We start from the raw sequence: 7,242 nt of genomic DNA on the forward strand, positions 1-7,242 counted from the left end.
AAGTCACGAGCTTTAATTCAAATTTAAATCCAACTTGATCATTACAATCAGCCATTACAAGCCAATGATACACGTCCGCACGCCGGTACAATGCTCATCTATACTCTGTTTCACCTTATAATGTACCGCAGGAAAGGCTACAAGCGCGAGCTCCTTGGTCAGGGCACATCTCGGCGGCACAAGCTCTCGTGCGTTAAGAGTAGCTCCCAACGCTATGAGCTCGCGCTTCTAGCCTTGTCTGCGGTACAACATAAGGTGAAACGAGCAAAAGTAGGGATTGAACCCAGGATTCCTGGGTTCTGCAGCGCGAGCTTTCGCTCCGCGTGCTCCGAGCTGGTGTGCGCGAGCCCACTTGGCCACTCGCCACAACGAACCATCACGGGGTGTGTAAAGGACGAGCTGGAAGGCGATATCCGCGATGTTGGACAGTGGAAGCGCGTGATTAGGGCACTTTTCTCCGTGAGAGCCCAACGCCTTTCAGATCAGAGGCAGCTGGACCTGGATGCCGACGCACAGGCAAGAATTTCAAGTGACATCGGTCAGCAGCTGCAGGCCATTGCCTTCACCATAGCCGCTCTTATGACCGACAACCTACCCGTGATCAGTCGAGAACGGTGGACTTTCCAGAGGAACGAACGGTGGTTCGAAGACACCTTGCCGCATTTGGGCGAGTTCCATTTCAAGCAAGCCTTTCGCCTCTCTCCTGCCACCTTCAGATTCCTGGTGGAGTCGTGCAAGTGCCTCCTGGCCGTCGCTGGCCGTCGCGCAGGGGCCAAGGCTGGAAACTAGTTTAGCCGCTTGTTTTTCCACAATGCACTACTTTCCTGCCAACAGAAAACAAGTGCGCATCTAATATTACTCCTATCGAAATATTACTAATTTTACGCTGAGTTAATTTCTTCTATTATATTTACTCCTTGAACACTGCTATCGAGATTACACACTCGTTCTACAGGAGCAAGCGTAGTGTGCTCTCTGAACTCACTTCATTGGAAGTGTGTTCTTCGGGCAGGGCTGGGGATTGAGCTCAGGATCACTGGGTTCTCTAGCGCGAGCTTTCTCTCCACGTATTCTGATCTGGTGGGCGCTAGCCCACTCGGCCACCGATACCCCTCAATAAAGACACGTTAAAAAAATTAGATGTTTACAATTCTCTGTAATGCCGAATCGGAGCGCAGCTCTTGAGGAGGAGGGAGGAAGGGTACAAAGGAGAGGGTATGCCAGCTGCTCCTCCTCCGTACCCTCCCATCCTCCTCTCCTAGTCCCATCGCACTCAGCGTATACATTTCGATAAATTTCCCGCTAAATATAGCCGGGAAATTTTCCCGCTGAATTGACGTGTGACGTCACATGACACGTCATCTCAGATTTTACATGTGACGTCAAACGGGTAAAATTTTTCCTCTAAATTTAGCGAAAAAATTTCCCGCCAAACTTAGCAAACGCTTTTACCGCAAAATTTAGCGGGAAAAGTTTACCCTCGTGACGTCACACGTGACAACACACGTGACGTCACGTTTGATGTCATCTTGGGAAACAGCCCTTAATGCAACGCGAGGTTACGCCGACGCCGCTTAACTCAGAAACGGGTGCCTAGGAGCTGTGCTCTAAAACAACGTTACATTAAGGAATAATTTTTACGCCAATTGGATGACTCTGATCGATCATCGCAAGCCATTATTAGCGCCGAGATGTTTCGGTGGCGCCCTCTTATGGTTTCCATCCGTGACGTCACGACTGGGATTTGCCTCGCCGTGACGTCACCAGTTCTTATTTTGGCTACTTACCGTCAGGTACAATGACGAGTTCGGCGGTGTGTTTAAAAAGCACAGTGGAAGCTAGGAACCATCGCAATCTGAAACTAACACCGTCAAAGTTGACAATGTGACAATGCTCATATGCCCATGGTTCGGCCAATCATGGAAAGCCGACCGCAGCGACGCTTTTGGTCGCGCACATCGCTAATAAAGAACGCAGCAATCCAACTTTGGCGTTCCGCTTCGTTCCACGGAAGTCTACGAGCAGGCCCTGACACTGCCTAATCAGATCATAATTATCGTGTTGTCTCGAATAATTACATGCTGAAACAAAAGTAGACTATCATTTTCTGCTAACTAAGATAGCCATGAATGACTGACTTTGTCGTCGTCTTTTATTAATTCACCGCTGCGCTAATCTTGATTCAGATAAGCCTAAACTCCAAGTCCATCCCACTACTTTTTTTGCAATGCCCACTCTTCTACATGTCGTCTCTTTCACGAATTTCTTTTTCTTGATAAAATAAAACTTAGCAATGCTTTTGGTTTCTGTGCTGTTATGTTCTACTGTTGAAACACTCCTGCTGATTCCACGCACTCGATCGATGGAGCGAAGTGAGTTCGTCAAACTCACTCCAAGCCAAGTGTGTTCCTCAGGAAGGAGCCGTGTGGCACACTACAGAAATGACACTAAGGGCGAAGTGCACTCGCTTGTAGTGACACTAAACTAGCCCGTGTGACAGGGGTATAAGACACTTTAGTGGGCGCTTTGGCTCTCGACAGTCACGCGCAATGTGACCGAACCGTGAGCAGTTGTAGCACTTACGCTCACCCTTTTCGTTGTGTATTGGTGATCTCTTATCCTTGTTGTCTCTCTCGTCAACGGGTTTCTTGACAGACGTCATACCCGAGTCTCGGTTTCGCGGTGTGTCGGTAGCAGCCCCTTTTTCACGCTTCGACTGGCTGCGTCTGTTTCGCCATCGACACTATGAGAGACTGAAAAATAATCTTAGTGAAGTGCACATTCTCGTTTACCGTTGACCTTTAAGTGACGGTGCCCCATTAAATACTGCAGACCACAGGTTCATTGCCGCCATTAGTATAGTAAAAGGTAAACTGCCATTTGAGTCACCAGATGGCACGTTTGCGCCAAAATAATTTATTCGCTCGCAGAAGCAAATGACTTTCAAAGTTCTTGATAGGAGAGTTTTCCCCTTTTCCTTTTAAAGACGTCCCCAGCCGAGGTAAATAGACGTTCCACCGTGGCACTGAATAGAACGGCAGCGTTGAATTTGAGAAACAGGCTGTGCAGGGTCGAGTAAGCGAGTGTCGGCATCTTAGGTGTCCGTGACGAAACATGTGGGGTTTGCCTCGGGTAGAGGGTCTTTTATAACAAACTTTCCTACTTTTTTCTTTTTTTTTTCGTCAAGTTGAGATTGTTATGACTGGCCCCACTTTATTCTGACGTCGTTCTGAGAGTACGCTGAGCGAGTGCACCAGACCGTCAAGGGTTCAAGTCTCGCGCCACGACGATGAGATCATCCGGACGACTGCGCGTCCCGTTGTAGTGCTAGTGCTACGCTACTGAAAAAAGAAATGTTTTGGTTTCACAGAAGATGAACCGAAGTATACTTCGCCGCTGACGCCGAATCCAACAAAATGATCTCCCAAGGGTAACTCGCAATCCTCGCCGGCGACTACAATATTCTGACGCGCCTGACACGCCTGACAAGTAAATCGTTTTTAACAAAGAGGAGGTCTCCCAGGCATGGATAGTCGGAAGGACACGAAGGATTACGTGAACAAGCATCGTCGCTCGTATACAGTTACAGCTGGAAGCGGGAACGTGCTCCCATGAACGGATTATCCGTGCCAGGGTTTGTGCGCGGGGGAGTCCGGCTTTGCAAAGGCGTATGCGCTGACGACAAGGCGACCATGAGAACAGGCGCCCAGCTGCGAGGTCATTCCAGTGGCGCCTCCCGTGGAACCTACCGCTTGAGTCAGAACTCTCTAAAGACCGACAACTGTCGGAGTGTCCCCGTCTTTCACGGTTGCAGCTGGAAACGCGGCGCCTGCGTGCATTACCGGATTAGGTCAATACACGACCAAGGCTTGTCATCTCTTCCTGCGTTCGTGCGTGCCGGTGTTATGTTTTGGCTGCTCGTCGCCACCTTGACCCAAGGACGCCTTCCCGAACAAGGGGGCCCCTTGTTAGGGAATGCCACTTCATCTGTCGGCGTCTTATTCATTTCTGCGCTCAAACTTTCGTGATGGGCAAAATTAGCACTATATAATTTCGAAGGTAGTTAGTAATTTGAGTAGAAGTTACCTGAAAAAAGTAGTTAAATTAAACTACTAATTACCCAAATCAAGTTGTAATTGAAAGTTACCAGGTTACTCGAAAAAGTAGTTAAACTACAGTAGTTTGAGTAGAGTAGTTGAACTACGTCCAAGTCTGATTTATAGTAACTCAATCTACGGGCTCTAAGCACCCTAAAAGAAAAAAACGCAAATTGCTCTCAAGCGCCGCCGATTACCTCAATGCAAATCCGATCAGAGATCGTGCTTCGCCTCTTTTTCTGCGGTGGGGCGCAGAACACCAAGGGACACCATCGCACGGGAAAGCAGCAGGGCAGCGCACGGTACATCTAATCACGAATGACGGCTTCCCGGAAGACTGCATTTTCGAATACACGCGCATTCGAAAAATTAATTTGCCAGGAATACGTCACTCGCGATAAACTGCCGCGTGCCCTACCCTGCTGCTTTCCCGTCCGGTGGCATCCCCGGGCGTTCTGCGCCACGGCACAGAAAGAGGGACACGGCACGATCTTTGATGGGCTTTTTAATAGGAAAATTGGCCGCTGAGCAGTCTTGCACATGTTAGTAAAAAAAAGCATTCGATTACAATTACAATGACACTTGGGTAAAATATATTCAGCTATAGATTACTAGATTACCTTAGAGAAAAAAAAAAGATTGACCATTATTTGGAAAAAGTAATCGTTACTTTTTCCGATCACATCGGATGTTTAAAACGACGAATTTTACTACCGGTTTGGAAAATGCTATTTTGTACTGTGTTTGGATTAGAACAACCGAACTATAAACTACTTATCTCCTAATTCGTCAATTCTTGGTAAACCATTTTCTCGTCAAAGATTCGGCTCGAGGATTTCTATAGGTAGTAAACTTGTAGAAACAAAAGCCGCCATTAGAAATGGGGCACAGAGAAAAATGGTGACGGTTATAAGTATCTTTAGTACGTCCGAAAATATTCAAATTACTCTTGCGATTCCTTCCCAATAAGAGTGATCAAATGATTCCATAATTACTCCATAAAGTAATCAAGTGCAAGTCATTTGATTACTTGTAATGAGTACCACAGAAATCTGCTTTTTTTAGTTTCTTTGTGAATCTCATTCATGGGAAACGAATTTAGTTATTCTGTGTGCGGGTTTCAAGGAACGGTATTTAGTTATAATATTTTAAAGTAACGCGTATACATGTCTGCTTGAAAGAACGAACTGCTATTGGGAATCGTGTAATTGTATTCGGGCAATCCTGGTTTTCTGCAGGTCATAGATCAACGAAATCGGCTTCGCGGCGTCGTTGTACATCTCAAGTTTTTTTGTCTTTTTTTTTGTCATTATGGTTACATGGTGTGTTGGAAAGACAATTTAACGTGTATTGTGGTGTTGTTTATTGAAATATAGTGCGGCTATTTGATATCACTTTATTTTATTTTAATAACACCGCGGACTCCAACAAGCTAATGGATCGGTACATAATACAATAAGACAAAAAAAAAAAAACTTCAAATTTTTATTTCAATGTTGTTTTTGTTGCCTCTGACCCGCGTATGCAACAGTTGGAATTGCACTGAGTGTAGCGTCAACTTCCGCCTTTAATAAACAGTAAATACGAATCGGTGGTACATTATTCTCGACGCCCGGAGTACAATTAGACGTACGCCTAAAAAACAAAAACAAAGTGATTAGTATCTTATAATATATAACCCTTCTTGAGCAGGATCCCAGGAGATTTTACGGAAGGTCTCTAAAGAAACACAATATAAAAAGAGAGGGTAAAGAATAGCAGGGAAGTCTGAAAAACGATAACGATTCGCGGCACCTAATGGTGTTCACGAACAGTCTCGATTTGTGTCAATGGAGCAATATCAAGTGGTGGCGAAAGCTTTTGCGTTTTCTCACGGCCAACTTCCGTCTCATAGTATGGCTTTACCATAAAGTTATTGTAATGAATACGCTAGATGTTCAACTGGCGATAATGTGCGCTTTCGAATTAAAGCAATTTACTCCTTGCGTTTTGATTCTAAGAGCAATTGTTACAAGTAATTCGAACATAATAAATAGCTTCAAATATTTCTCAGTCCCGTAGAGAAAAACATTATTGAGTTACGGCGTTATTCTTTCAAATTCATGGCCTTATGCACAGTGCTAAAATAGCTTCACACGTGCCTTTATGTACAGTGTTTGACACTGTTAGCTCGAACACGGCATCGCCGATTTTCTGCAGGAGGGTTTACGTGCGAAAGCAACGACGGACATCTCGAAAATCATAAGGGCCGTCAAGGACTACGCAGTAACACTGGGTCAGAAACTACCTGTGCATGTAGACGATCCAAATGAAGCTCAAAGCGATTTGCATTAAATAATGTTCGTTTATTCTCTCTGCTTACGCTCCATAGTGTTCAAAACATTATATCCGGATGCTCGAAAACTTTGACTATCGCTGCAAGATAGAAAACGCTTGGCGCCCGTTAAAATCAACCTTGTATATAAAATAATATAAAATGATATCCATCGTTTATAATATGCGTACTTTTACTGTTGTAAGTATTTTGTATTGAAGCTGCAACACGGGGTCATTCTAATATAGTGACATATATATCTTGCAAGTTATAAATATGAGCGTCAATGGGATGCTGGCGCTCCTTGAACACGTTCCTTTCAACTATTCTTTTTTCTTGGATTCGCCGCTTGTCTTTCCACACCTGCTCTGGAACCTGGGCTTGAATATGAAACACCGCGAAGTTAAACATAGCTTACTAATAACAAAATTACTCCAGCTAAAAAAATTACGCTTCTGTAAGGCTAATATTGTTACACATTATTCGGTACGATCCAAGTAACAAAAGTGATTTCTGTAATTTTCGGGCGATGAGACAAGATGTTCGTGCTTTCTCCCACATGAATGCAAAGAAGCACCGTAAAAGCTGACTGGTTGCTGTCTGCTGCAGTTTAAAACTGGAAGCCCTGTAGAGACCAGCGCGAGCTGAACCTCTAGCGTACGTTACAAAAACTCTACGGGCTCTACAGGCCGATTACAACCTTGTCTTGCGGTGGGCCCTGCGGCGTTGCGCTCAGGCTAACCGGGCGACCCACAGGCGAACGTTTAGGATAAAAACTACACTCTAAAAAATATTCGTTATGGAAAGGTTTTTTTACGCCGCAAGAACTCT

Source organism: Ixodes scapularis, unplaced genomic scaffold (genome assembly GCF_016920785.2).
Source record: "Ixodes scapularis isolate PalLabHiFi unplaced genomic scaffold, ASM1692078v2 PGA_scaffold12__126_contigs__length_90152505, whole genome shotgun sequence".
Taxonomy (NCBI): Eukaryota; Metazoa; Arthropoda; class Arachnida; order Ixodida; family Ixodidae; genus Ixodes; species Ixodes scapularis.